Source organism: Pelobates fuscus, chromosome 5 (genome assembly GCF_036172605.1).
Source record: "Pelobates fuscus isolate aPelFus1 chromosome 5, aPelFus1.pri, whole genome shotgun sequence".
Taxonomy (NCBI): Eukaryota; Metazoa; Chordata; class Amphibia; order Anura; family Pelobatidae; genus Pelobates; species Pelobates fuscus.
Window position 1 is genome coordinate 171,435,975 of NC_086321.1, and position 12,208 is coordinate 171,448,182.

A 12,208-nucleotide genomic window follows, 5' to 3' on the forward strand; every position below is an offset into this window, starting at 1 on the left:
GGAGACACATCACTTCCCAAGACATCGTGCCTCCTTCCTGCCTACGAAAGGTACAGCTGGTAGTTGGTGGACACAGGTCCCTGATGAAGCCTGGAAATAAAGAGCAATAGTGCACTGTAGGGGAATGGGACACTCGGACTATCATCTCGATTTCCCTGGACCATGCATGCATTGAACATTGGCTAAACAAGCTGTTACTGAAGGGTCACTCACCCTGACAGTATGTCTGGGCTGTAGCCCCCGCTTTATTGTTCAGGCCACTATGACTGCCCTCATGCAGTTCCATATTCCTTTTCAGTGTCTCTCCTTTTGAGCCCCACCCCCTGCTGTTTCTACCCTAATTGTCATCTAGTGCCCAACTACCGCTATACTTGGTGGTTTCATTCTCGTGTCATACTATAACAATCTGATTTGTATCTTCTCTTTTTAATTCCATAGTTTATCTGCATGTCTAATATCTCTTATATCCCAGATTGCAATGTTGTGTTTGATACATAGACGTGTTTGCTTAGAATTTCATTCCTGCATTATTGCATATTAACTCATGTGTAGTCAGTCTGTTTGGCTATAAGCACCATGTCTAGTATAATTCATTCGCAGTTAAACCACTGTTAACCTTTTTTTATGTCTCTTCAGCACGACTGTTTTACTTAAAGCGGCACTGTCATGCCGAACTTACCTTTCCTCAATCTCTTCCTCTTCTCACCCTCTCTCGGGATCTGTTATTCATTTCTTCCATTCTTCTTTAGTTTTCTTTAAAACCATAAGACAAAGTAGGGACTCTTTGTCTTATGGGATTCCTCCGCTTGACCAGCTCTGACCAGCGGAGGAGCAAAGTGTGCTTCATTTCCGCTGGTCAGAGCAATTTTCCCATGATCCCTAGCTTTCCTCCCTGTTCCCACAATGCTTCCTGTCAGTATTGCCGAAAGTCCTGTCACTTAGACAGAACGCCGGCAAAACTGCCGAATTGCATCCTAACAGAATGAGCACTGTTTCTCCATTGGTGTTAGGATGCAATTCGGTACTTTGTTCGGATCGGAATTTCATTCAAATGAATGAAACTCCGATCCTATTCATTGCTGTGGCTGCATCTTGCAGCCGCTTAGTAGATAACTCCCTAATTCCCACGGTATCAGGGAGCTATCTACTAAAAGGCTGAAAGACCTAAACTGGTCTTTCAGCCAAATTTACTAACACCAAGTAAAAATGACTTGGTATTAGTAAATAATATGCCCCTACTCGCTATACCGCGAGTAGGGGCATGTCTAGTAAGCAGTGAGCAGCCTGTGGCTGCTCACTGTAGAAAAAAAAATAAATAAATATTGCCCCCCACCTCTAAATGACGGGTGGGGGCCGTTAAGTAAAATAAGGGAGGGAGACCTATTGTCCCCCCCCCCCCCGGCCCCCACCCCTGAGCGGTGGGTGGGGGCCATAAAGATAATGAGGGGGGGGGGACCTACTGTCCTCCCCCCCCGGCCCCCACCCCTGGGCGGCGGGTGGGGGCCATAATGTTAATAAAGGGGGGGGGGGGACCTACTGTCCTCCCCCCCGGCCCCCACCCCTGGGCGGCAGGTGGGGGCCATAATAGTAGTAGGGGGGGGGGGACCTACTGTCCTCCCCCCCGGCCCCCACCCCTGGCCGGCGGGTGGAGGCCATAATAGTAATAGGGGGGGGGACCTACTGTCCTCCCCCCCCCCAGGCCCCCACCCCTGGGCGGCGGGTGGGGGCCATAACAGTAACAAGGGGGGGGGACCTACTGTCCTCCCCCCCGGCCCCCACCCCTGGCCGGCGGGTGGGGGCCATAATAGTAATAGGGGGGGGGGACCTACTGTCCTCCCCCCCCCCGGCCCCCACCCCTGGGCGGCGGGTGGGGGCCATCATAGTACTAAGGGGGGGGGACACCTACTGCCCCCCCCCGGCCCCCACCCCTGGGCGGCGGGTGGGGGCACTAAGTAAATCCCCCCCCCCCCATCAAGGTGACTAGGGGTGCCCAAGCCCCTAGTCACCCACCCCCCACCCAAATAAAAAATGCCCCTACCTACCCCCCTCACCCTAAAAAATAGTGAGGGGGGAATAAAATTGCTAACCTGTAAAGTAAAATTAAACTTACCATTCGACGTCTTCTTTTTTCTAAAATCTTCATTTTTCAGCCCCAAAAAAGGCCAAATAAAAAACCATCATAGCCGTCGAACTAGAAATAAAATAAAAAACCCGAGCGCAAAAAAAAAAACCCGACGAAAAAGAAAAAACCCGAGCGCACAAAAAAATAATCCATCTTCACCCATGGAGGGCTCCGCGCAGACTGAGCTCCGCAGGGCGGGGCAAGGCTTATAAAGCCTTGCCCCGCCCTGCAATTAGCCTAAGAACACTCTGATTGGTGGGTTTAAGCCAATCAGAGTGCTCTTTGTCATTTTACAAGCGTGGGAAAGTTCTTTGGAATTTTCCCACGCTTGTAAAATGACACAGAGCACTGTGATTGGATGGCTTGAAATCCATCCAATCACAGTGCTCTGTGTCATTTTACAAGCGTGGGAAAATTCTTTGGAACTTTCCCACGCTTGTAAAATGACACAGAGCACTGTGATTGGATGGCTTGAAATCCATCCAATCACAGTGCTCTGTGTCATTTTACAAGCGTGGGAAAGTTCTTTGGAATTTTCCCACGCTTGTAAAATGACACAGAGCACTGTGATTGGATGGCTTGAAATCCATCCAATCACAGTGCTCTGTGTCATTTTACAAGCGTGGGAAAGTTCTTTGGAATTTTCCCACGCTTGTAAAATGACACAGAGCACTGTGATTGGATGGCTTGAAATCCATCCAATCACAGTGCTCTGTGTCATTTTACAAGCGTGGGAAAGTTCCAAAGAATTTTCCCACGCTTGTTAAATGACACAGAGCACTGTGATTGGATGGCTTGAAATTCATCCAATCACAGTGCTCTGTGTCATTTTACAAGCGTGGGAAAGTTCCAAAGAATTTTCCCACGCTTGTAAAATGACACAGAGCACTGTGATTGGATGGCTTGAAATCCATCCAATCACAGTGCTCTGTGTCATTTTACAAGCGTGGGAAAGTTCCAAAGAACTTTCCCACGCTTGTAAAATGACACAGAGCACTGTGATTGGATGGATTTCAAGCCATCCAATCACAGTGCTTCTGTGTCATTTTACAAGCGTGGGAAAGTTCTTTGGAATTTTCCCACGCTTGTAAAATGACACAGAGCACTGTGATTGAATGGATTTCAAGCCATCCAATCACAGTGCTCTGTGTCATTTTACAAGCGTGGGAAAATTCTTTGGAACTTTCCCACGCTTGTAAAATGACACAGAGCACTGTGATTGGATGGGTTTCAAGCCATCCAATCACAGTGCTCTGTGTCATTTTACAAGCGTGGGAAAGTTCCAAAGAACTTTCCCACGCTTGTAAAATGACAAAGAGCACTCTGATTGGCTTAAACCCACCAATCAGAGTGTTCTTAGGCTAATTGCAGGGCGGGGCAAGGCTTTATAAGCCTTGCCCAGCCCTGCGGAGCTCAGTCTGCGCGGAGCCCTCCATGGGTGAAGATGGATTTTTTTTTTTGTGCGCTCGGGTTTTTTCTTTTTCGTCAGGTTTTTTTTTTTGCGCTCGGGTTTTTTATTTTATTTTTAGTTCGACGGCTATGATGGTTTTTTATTTGGCCTTTTTTGGGGCTGAAAAATGAAGATTTTAGAAAAAAGAAGACGTCGAATGGTAAGTTTAATTTTACTTTACAGGTTAGCAATTTTATTCCCCCCTCACTATTTTTTAGGGTGAGGGGGGTAGGTAGGGGCATTTTTTATTTGGGTGGGGGGTGGGTGACTAGGGGCTTGGGCACCCCTAGTCACCTTGATGGGGGGGGGGGGGGAATTTACTTAGTGCCCCCACCCGCCGCCCAGGGGTGGGGGCGGGGGGAGGACAGTAGGTCCCCCCCCATTATCGTTATGGCCCCCACCCGCCGCCCAGGGGTGGGGGCCGGGGGGGGGGGGAGGACAGTAGATCCCCCCCCCTTATTACTATTATGGCCCCCACCCGCCGGCCAGGGGTGGGGGCCGGGGGGGAGGACAGTAGGTCCCCCCCCCCCCTTGTTACTGTTATGGCCCCCACCCGCCGCCCAGGGGTGGGGGCCTGGGGGGGGAGGACAGTAGGTCCCGTCCCCCCCCCTTATTACTATTATGGCCCCCACCCGCCGCCCAGGGGTGGGGGCCGGGGGGTGGAGGACAGTAGGTCCCCCCCCCCTTATTACTATTATGGCCCCCACCCGCCGCCCAGGGGTGGGGGCCGGGGGGTGGAGGACAGTAGGTCCCCCCCCCACTTATTACTATTATGGCCCCCACCCGCCGCCCAGGGGTGGGGGCCTGAGGGGAGGACAGTAGGTCCCCCCTCATTCCCATTATGGCCCCCACCCGCCGTCCAGGGGTGGGGGCCGGCGGGGGAGGACAGTAGGTCCCCCGTCCCCCCCTTATTACCCTTTTTTTTTTTTTTTTTTTTTTACAGTGAGCAGCCACAGGCTGCTCACTGTTTAGTGGACATGCCCCTACTCGCGATATAGCGAGTAGGGGCATTGGGGAGATTTGAATCTCCCTTGTGCTATTATGGGGGTCATATTGACCCCCATAGAGTGAGGGGAGGACCTGGGGGGCTAATGAAGTGGTGGGGAGCACTGCTCCCTGCCGCTTCTGTCTTTACATAATGCAAGGAGGGAGCTGCACGCCGGTAGCTCCCTCCTTGTAATAAACCGAACGAACAAACGAACACTGATACACAGTGTTAGTTTGTTCGTCTGATTTTTTCTATTCATTCATTCGTCTGTCTGATGAATGAATGAATAGGTGAAATTCCCGTTCGCATGTCCAGGTGTTTCACTGGGCATGTGCGGGAATCTCACAGTCTGTGTAGTGTGGGTAGATGACGTGTCCCACAGGGACTTCACCTACCCACACAAAGATGGCGGCGCCTTGAATATAGATCGGGGCAGAAGATAAAGAATAAAAAATAGGTAATGTGGGGGGCATAGGGGCATTTGGGGATGACTAGGGGGTCGATTGGATGTAGTTGAGGCGGGAGGGGGGTTAAAAAAAAAAAACGGAATTCGGCATGACAGTGCCGCTTTAACTATAAGCCTGTATTTGAATATCTCTTAATTAAGCTTGAGTAATAACAAAAAATGTCTTCAATACCAAAAATTGATCTCTCCTCCTGTAATGCTGCCAAGACTGACAATATGTTATGTTTCCTGCACAACCAAAATAAAGAATTATATATGTATTGTTTTTAAATATTCAAAGTGATGCAACAATAGACAATGGTTTATTATATAAGGAGTGATGCAACAATACACAGTGCTGTATAATGTGCAGAGTGGTATAAGAATAGTCATTTTTATGTAATAGAAGAAGTAAGGTAACAATAAATAGTGGCATATAATAAACATAGTGATGTTACAGTAGGCAATACTACATAATGTACAGTCTGGTGTATACAGTGGTATAAAGTTTATAGAGTGGGGTAACAGTAAACAGTGGTATATAATATACAGGGTGATGTAATAATAGCCAGTAGTATATAATGGGTAGACTGCTAGATTGCTGCTTAAAATATATATTTTGTATATAATATATGGAGTGATATAACAATTGACAGTAATGTTAGAGTTGTAAAGTTTTTGGAAATGTTGAAGCCATGATAAAAACAGGTTATTTTCCTGTTTTGTTTTTTTTATGAAAAAATTAGAAATTTTCAGATTTAAAAAAAAACAAATGCAGAGTGGGAAGTAATTTGGTTAGATTGGGAACATTAAATGCAGTGTGCATAGCATTAGTATGCTTAAAATAAAAGTACAGCATGTTCAGTATATAATAAACTAAAGTTGTTTTTAAAAATGGGTACATGAAAGCAAGCACCTCCTCTCCCCCCCCCCCCCAAAAAAAAAAAACAGGGACCATTAACATAAAAAATTAACATAAAAGAACATTATTTTGTCATCTCTGATCCCCCTGCCGATTCATATTACCAAACAGAGAGAGAAAGCACTCATTTCCATAAAAGAAGTGCTGAAGTGCCCCCTCTCAGTACTGTTACATTATACTGCCTACACTAAAACTGCTTCATTAAGCTAAAGTTGTTTAGGTGACTATAGTGTTCCTTTAGGAATCATTCAGAGAAAGGTTATGAAGATAACTAATACAGTTAAAATATGGTTACATTTTCAGAATGCAAACTCTTACCTTTCCGTTAACAAATCTGCCAACTGCTCTGATTTTGGCGGGACAGTCCCGATGCTTGAGTGCATCATTAGACCCGCATGTGCTATGCTCAGTGCACTAGGATCAGAGGCTATGTTCCCTTCATGGTCTACCCTCAGTGGGCCAGCCTGGATCATGGGAAAGGCAGCCTGGCGTGCATTGACGCCAGATTGACCCACCAATCTTTCAAGCGAGTCCACCGCCTTTTTGGGCAGGTCAGCCCCCTTTCCCTAGGTAGGGGCATGGAATATTACCTTATAGTATTATAGGGGTCTTATTGACCCCTGTAGGATTTATCTTTGTTCATTTAAAAAAAAAAATTTAAGTTTCGTTCTTTTGAAACGTGCAAAGTCAAATTATTTTTCATTCTTTATTTTATTTGTGCTTAGCGTGAACAATCATGTTTGCACTGCCACGATAGCTAGTGCAAGCAGGTACGGAAACATACATTAACATAGGTATGGCATTAAAATACATAGCACAGTTTGTTTTTTTTATATTCAGCATGGGAAACATGTTAGAGGTTACACATTGAATCATGGTTGCACAAAAGATCTGCCTGTCTCGATATTTAGTAATCCAGTAAACTGGTAAATCATGCAGCCTATGGGGATTAGCATGCTAGCTGGACATAGCTGAGACTTGCTTGGTACATAAGGTCACATCACTGCACTATCTGAGCATATTATTAGCATTTTGCGTCAAGAACTAACAGATTGTATACATGCAGTACAGTTATATTTGTCTGAGTAGGTTAATTGTAAATCTGTTTAGACGTATTAGCTAAATCAACAGGCTGGAGAGATGGAAGTGCAAGCTAAAACTGAAATCATAGTTAATATAGATTGAGTGAGAGAGACAGGTTTGCTAGGCAAGATGGCATGGTTAGTGTTGCTTGAAAAAAAAAGGAAAATTTATGCCACCGTGGTTAAAGAACCCTGGATCCGCGGACAGAGACTCTCCTCCCTGAGTAGGCAGCCCCAGTCCCTGTGCAGAGAGCAGCCAACTCCCATCACTGGCAGGTCACAGTTCTGTGTTTCTCGGCTCCATATGCGAATAATTAAGCTGTGGTGTAGCTTGTCGGGCAGTATCAGCCGGTTGCGGTTGGGAGCTGGGTATGTGTGAGGTCGTCATAGTGAACCGCGGCCGTCGTGTGTGTGGCTCTGCTTCACCGGATCGTGCCAGCTTGCAGCCTGAATAGCCATGAAGCCGCTTTGTCAGTCAGCTGGTCTCCGCTCAAGGTCCTCGGTGTCGATTGGAGCACTCCAGGTCAGGTCTCAGGTTAGGTAGGTTGCTCAAAGGATTTCTCCCTGAGTAGCCCGCCGCGAGCGCCAAGAGCCCCAAGGAGGGGCCTCTTCCTCCATAGCGCGCCGGTCAGGCCCAGCCGCCATCTTAGGTGATGTCTCTGAGGTGAAGTCTCCGCTCGGCTAAGAGCCCCAGGGTAGGCCGGGATGACCCCCACCGGCCCAAAGGGGGGGAAGCAGGGCCATCACCCCACTGAGTTAGGGGACCCCCATGTGGCAGCCAGGCAGGATAGCAGGGCGGCGGCCGTCCACCCTACTCACCACCTGGATAGGCTTGACTAGGCCTCGGTCTTAGGGTTCCATGTTCCCCCCAAAAGGGGCCCAGAATCAGGTTGCTGATTGTTCTCCAGTACTGGCACTTCTCAGTGCAGTTGCCTGTCGTGACTCCGCTCCAGAAATTGTGTTTTTGGGACCACGTTGCCTGAAAATAGGAGGAGCTATAGTGCCATGCGTCTGCTCTGCTTGGCGGTCCAGCCCCGCCCCCATCTTTGTTCATTTTTATTTACTTTTTGGCAGGCTAGCAAGCGCTGGCCAGCCCAAACTTAATTAAACATCGCTCCACCAATGGTTAGTTCACTATTTTCCCGCTTCCTGTGCATGGATTCTTCTAGAATTCGGGCCTGGATTTTAAGCACCTGCTCCGGATTTCGACTATCGGGCAGCATTTGGTCCTGCTAAAATCCAGACTTAATTCAGACCTATTTGTGTCCCACACCTAGGCCAGGGAGGATGTGTGAGGTGCAGGCCTGCTGGACTTGACATAAGGAACTTACAGTGGTATGTAATGTGCAGAGTGATGTAACAAACACAGTGGTATGATATAACATAAAAAACGGATATAACAATAGGCAGCTGTAAATATGTGGAGTCATGTGTGACAAGCTGCCATTTGCCACTGGGCATTGGAGAGAACTTATTGCTAGCCTCCTGCCCTGCGACTATGGCCCTGCAGTTCAAACCTGTTATTTTCCCTGCCGAAAGGTTTATTTGTGCCTTTCTGCGGACTGTTAAAGCCATGCTACCCCAGATAGCTATGCCATGGAGCCCAGCCGTATACTGAAAGACTGTATGAAAGACTTTGGCTCCATGGCGATTGAACAGTATGTATTTTTATGTCTTTTATTGTCCTTTGTCTGCCATGTGGCTAATGGAGTTTTGCCTCTGTCCTTGGAGATAATTGGATTACTTCTCAATTATCTCCAGGATAGAAGACTCTGAAACTGGTTTGGGCCGGAAAGCCATGCTGGCAGTGGGTTTTTAAAAATACTTTTGCTGGCTCACGGCTGGGACCCAGCGAACTGTGCCCCTTTTGTACCACGAAACACCACACCGGTCACATACGCCTTGGTCACCACCTAAACAGAGCTGAGGTGCCCACGCTCCAATCCTGGCAACACCATCGATCAACTAAGGCATGCACGCACGCCCGCCGGGTACGGCAACGGTATTGCATATCAGATAGCCGGGACCACCCGCAGTACCATCCATCTGCACGACCAACCAGCCGACTAACTTCTATGCTCTATGATACCAAGGACTGCTAACATTGACCCCCCCGGACTACAGCTCACCGCAGTTTTACCCTCTTCAGTCCGGGACTGTATCCAGGCTACTCACTTATATTTTGCTTTTCAGGTTATTATTACTGCCTAAATAACACTGTGTTTTCGACTTTACTTTTATTCTAAAAGCATGAGTTGTCTGAGATTAAAACGTAATCTATAGATAGGGCAGTGCATCAAACATATAATGCACGCAACTAGTTGATACTTTGTTCCCAATCGTATTACTTTATATTTGTTATAATTGTAAACATATCTCACAAACCCGACCAACGTGGTCTGCATATGCTAAGGGTTACACTTAGCTTTCTCTATGTGACACTCCATCACAAGGAGTAATCATTATCTTACAAGCCTGAGTATCAGCAGCAAGTGAACTTAGCTCTTGCTGATTGCTCAACTACTGAAAGGAAACCTACATAACGATAGTCCGGCACCATAGCATGCAAAGAGCAGAATACGAAACCTAAACAAACCTGCACGATCCATGTGCACAAATTATATGTCCTGTTCATTGTTTTAACCCTAACCTACAGTTATATCTACAAAAATGTGTATAGCTTGAATGTCATTTTAAGTTATAATAGTACTAGCCTGCCTGAGTCACTAGCGTTGCAAACCAGCAGTACCTGAATCTATCATTGACTAGCACTGTACTGCTTACCCTGTTTACTATTTACATTTATTCAATACATTAAAATTGTGCATGTTAACTTTATGTCCCGCATGTTAAGCGAGGAAACGTCTGGGGACTGCTTTTGGGGCACCTCAGGCCTGTTTGCAGGGCCGGATTAACATAGGGGCTGATGGAGCTGCAGCTCCAGGCCCAGGCCCATGGAATAGGCCCATTGGTTTTAAAAAAAAAAGAAAAAAAAATTATTTTTTTTACATATTTTTTTTTTTTTTTACACACTACTCTTAGGGTTGCCAGGTATTTCTCATGTATTTCTTAGGGTTGCCAGGTATTTCTCAGAAGTATTTATCAGGTATTTGAGGCTGCCTAGCCGGTGCCGGTATTGCAGTAATACCGGCAATACAAATGTCTGTCTCAGTATAAACATAGTTTATTCTGCAATACCAGCGCCGGCCGGTAGGGGTCGCTGTTTGTGTGGAGAGAGGCAGTGATAAGAAGTTACGGCATCTCCCTCCCTGCATCTCTCTACTCACTGATCCGCGGGGACCAGTTCTGCACAGAGAGCCCAGACAGCAGCTCCGAGACATGGGGACGCTGAGACATTGGGACATTGGGTAACATGGGGACCCTGAGCATGGACGTCCGCAGGAATTTTTCCGGGGGGGAGGGGGGACATAATTGTAATGACATCCATGCTTGGCCCCTTTTTGACAGTGTCACGAAAGGGAAGGAGCATAGTCATTTTCACATAAAGCCAGGGTGAATAGCGTTTTCACAACTATGGTGTCAGGAATATATGTTTATATTCCTTACACTATAGTGTTCCTTTCATCAAATTACAGGAACATTCTGGTCACCATAACAACTTTATCTAAATGAAAATGATGTGATGCAAGGAGGCCCCTGGGTGCTCTTTCTTTGAAGGGGTTAAACCGCTCTCAAATGGTTTACCCCCAAAGGCTTCCTTCAGCTCCAGATCTCCAGGTCGCTCAGTGGTATTCAACTTCTGAAACAGAGTGTCAGGAAGTGCAGATTGACGTCAGGCATGGGTGCTGCAGATTGGCTAGAGTGGTCAGCTGACCCTCTAAGCCAATCGCTAGTTCCCGATTCATAAAAATGTTTTACGTTTTTATGAATGGGGAGCTACTGATTGGCTTAGAGTGCTAGCTGACCCATCTAGCCAATCAGCGGCACCCCTACCCAGCGGCCCTCTGTGTTTCCTGACACTCAGTAAATAAAAGTGAACACATTAACACTGATATTGTTTGTTTTTACCTGGGGAGATGAGAAGGTCCAAAGTTTCCCTGCCAGGCCCAGGTACCAACGCCTAATGATGTGGTGTCCAGAATGAAGTGCTCCAATCTCATTTTCTTCTCCTTCATTTGACACAGTCTTCTTTGCCTTCTGAGGCTCCTTCTGCTCCTTTACCTTTCTGCTACTTTCTGCTTATTTTGCACCCTTCTGCTCTCTTTCTGATCCCTTTCTGCTCCTTGATGGCCCTTCCTGCTTCTTGATGGCCCTTCCTGCTTCTTGCATACCCTTCCTGCTTCTTACTGCCCTTCCTGCTTCTTTCTGCCCCTTCCAGCTTCTTGCAGCCCCTTGCTGATCCTTTCTGTTCCTTCTGATTCTTCCTACCCCTTCCTGCTCCTTGCTGCCCCTTCCTGCTCCTTGCAGACCCTCCCTGCTCCCTCTTCCTACTCCTTGCTGCCTCTTCCTACTCCTTGCTGCCCCTTCCTGCTCCTTGCTGCCCCTTCCTGCTCCTTGCTGCCCCTTCCTGCTCCTTGCTGTCCCTTCCTGCTCCTTGCTGTCCCTTCCTGCTCCTTGCTGCCCCTTCCTGCTCCTTGCTGCCCCTTTCTGCTCCTTGCTGCCTCTTCCTACTCCTTGCTGCCTCTTCCTACTCCTTGCTGACCCCTCTTGCTCCTTGCAGACCCTTCCTACTCCTTGCAGACCGTCCCTACCCCTTCCTGCTGCCCCTTCCTATTCCTTGCTGACCCCTCCTGCCTCTTGCAGACCCTTTCTGCTCCTTGCTGACCCCTCCTGCTCCTTGCTGCTCCTTCTACTTTACCCTCCTGTTCCTTGAAAACCTTTCGACCCCTTCCTGCTTCTTGCTGCCCCTTTCTATTCCTTGCTGGCCCCTCCTGCCCCTTGCAGAACCTTTCTGCTCCTTCTACTTTACCTTCCTCTATGCGGTCTCCCCCACCCCCCATCCCTCACTTACCTGCTCTGTAGGCTGCCTCTGTGCTGCTCCCCTGCGGTTTCAGTCATGAGAGAGAGGCAGGGATAAGCTGTAGCTTCCTGCCTTTCTCCATTCACAGCGCCACCTACTGGCCAGCGCTGGTATTGCACTGTATTCTCACACTAAAACGAAAAATAGCAGCACAAGCTGAAAAATCCGGGGGGGGCAAGTACCCCCTTTACCCCCCCATTCGGATGCCCATGACCCTG

At 47.8% G+C, this 12,208-nt stretch overlaps 1 protein-coding gene across 1 annotated transcript in view; it reads left to right on the forward strand.

Moving 5' to 3' along the window:
* SVOP (SV2 related protein) overlaps positions 1-12,208 on the forward strand; it is a 109,842-nt gene that overhangs the window by 16,637 nt on the left and 80,997 nt on the right. The gene's annotated exons all lie outside the window — the stretch shown is intronic.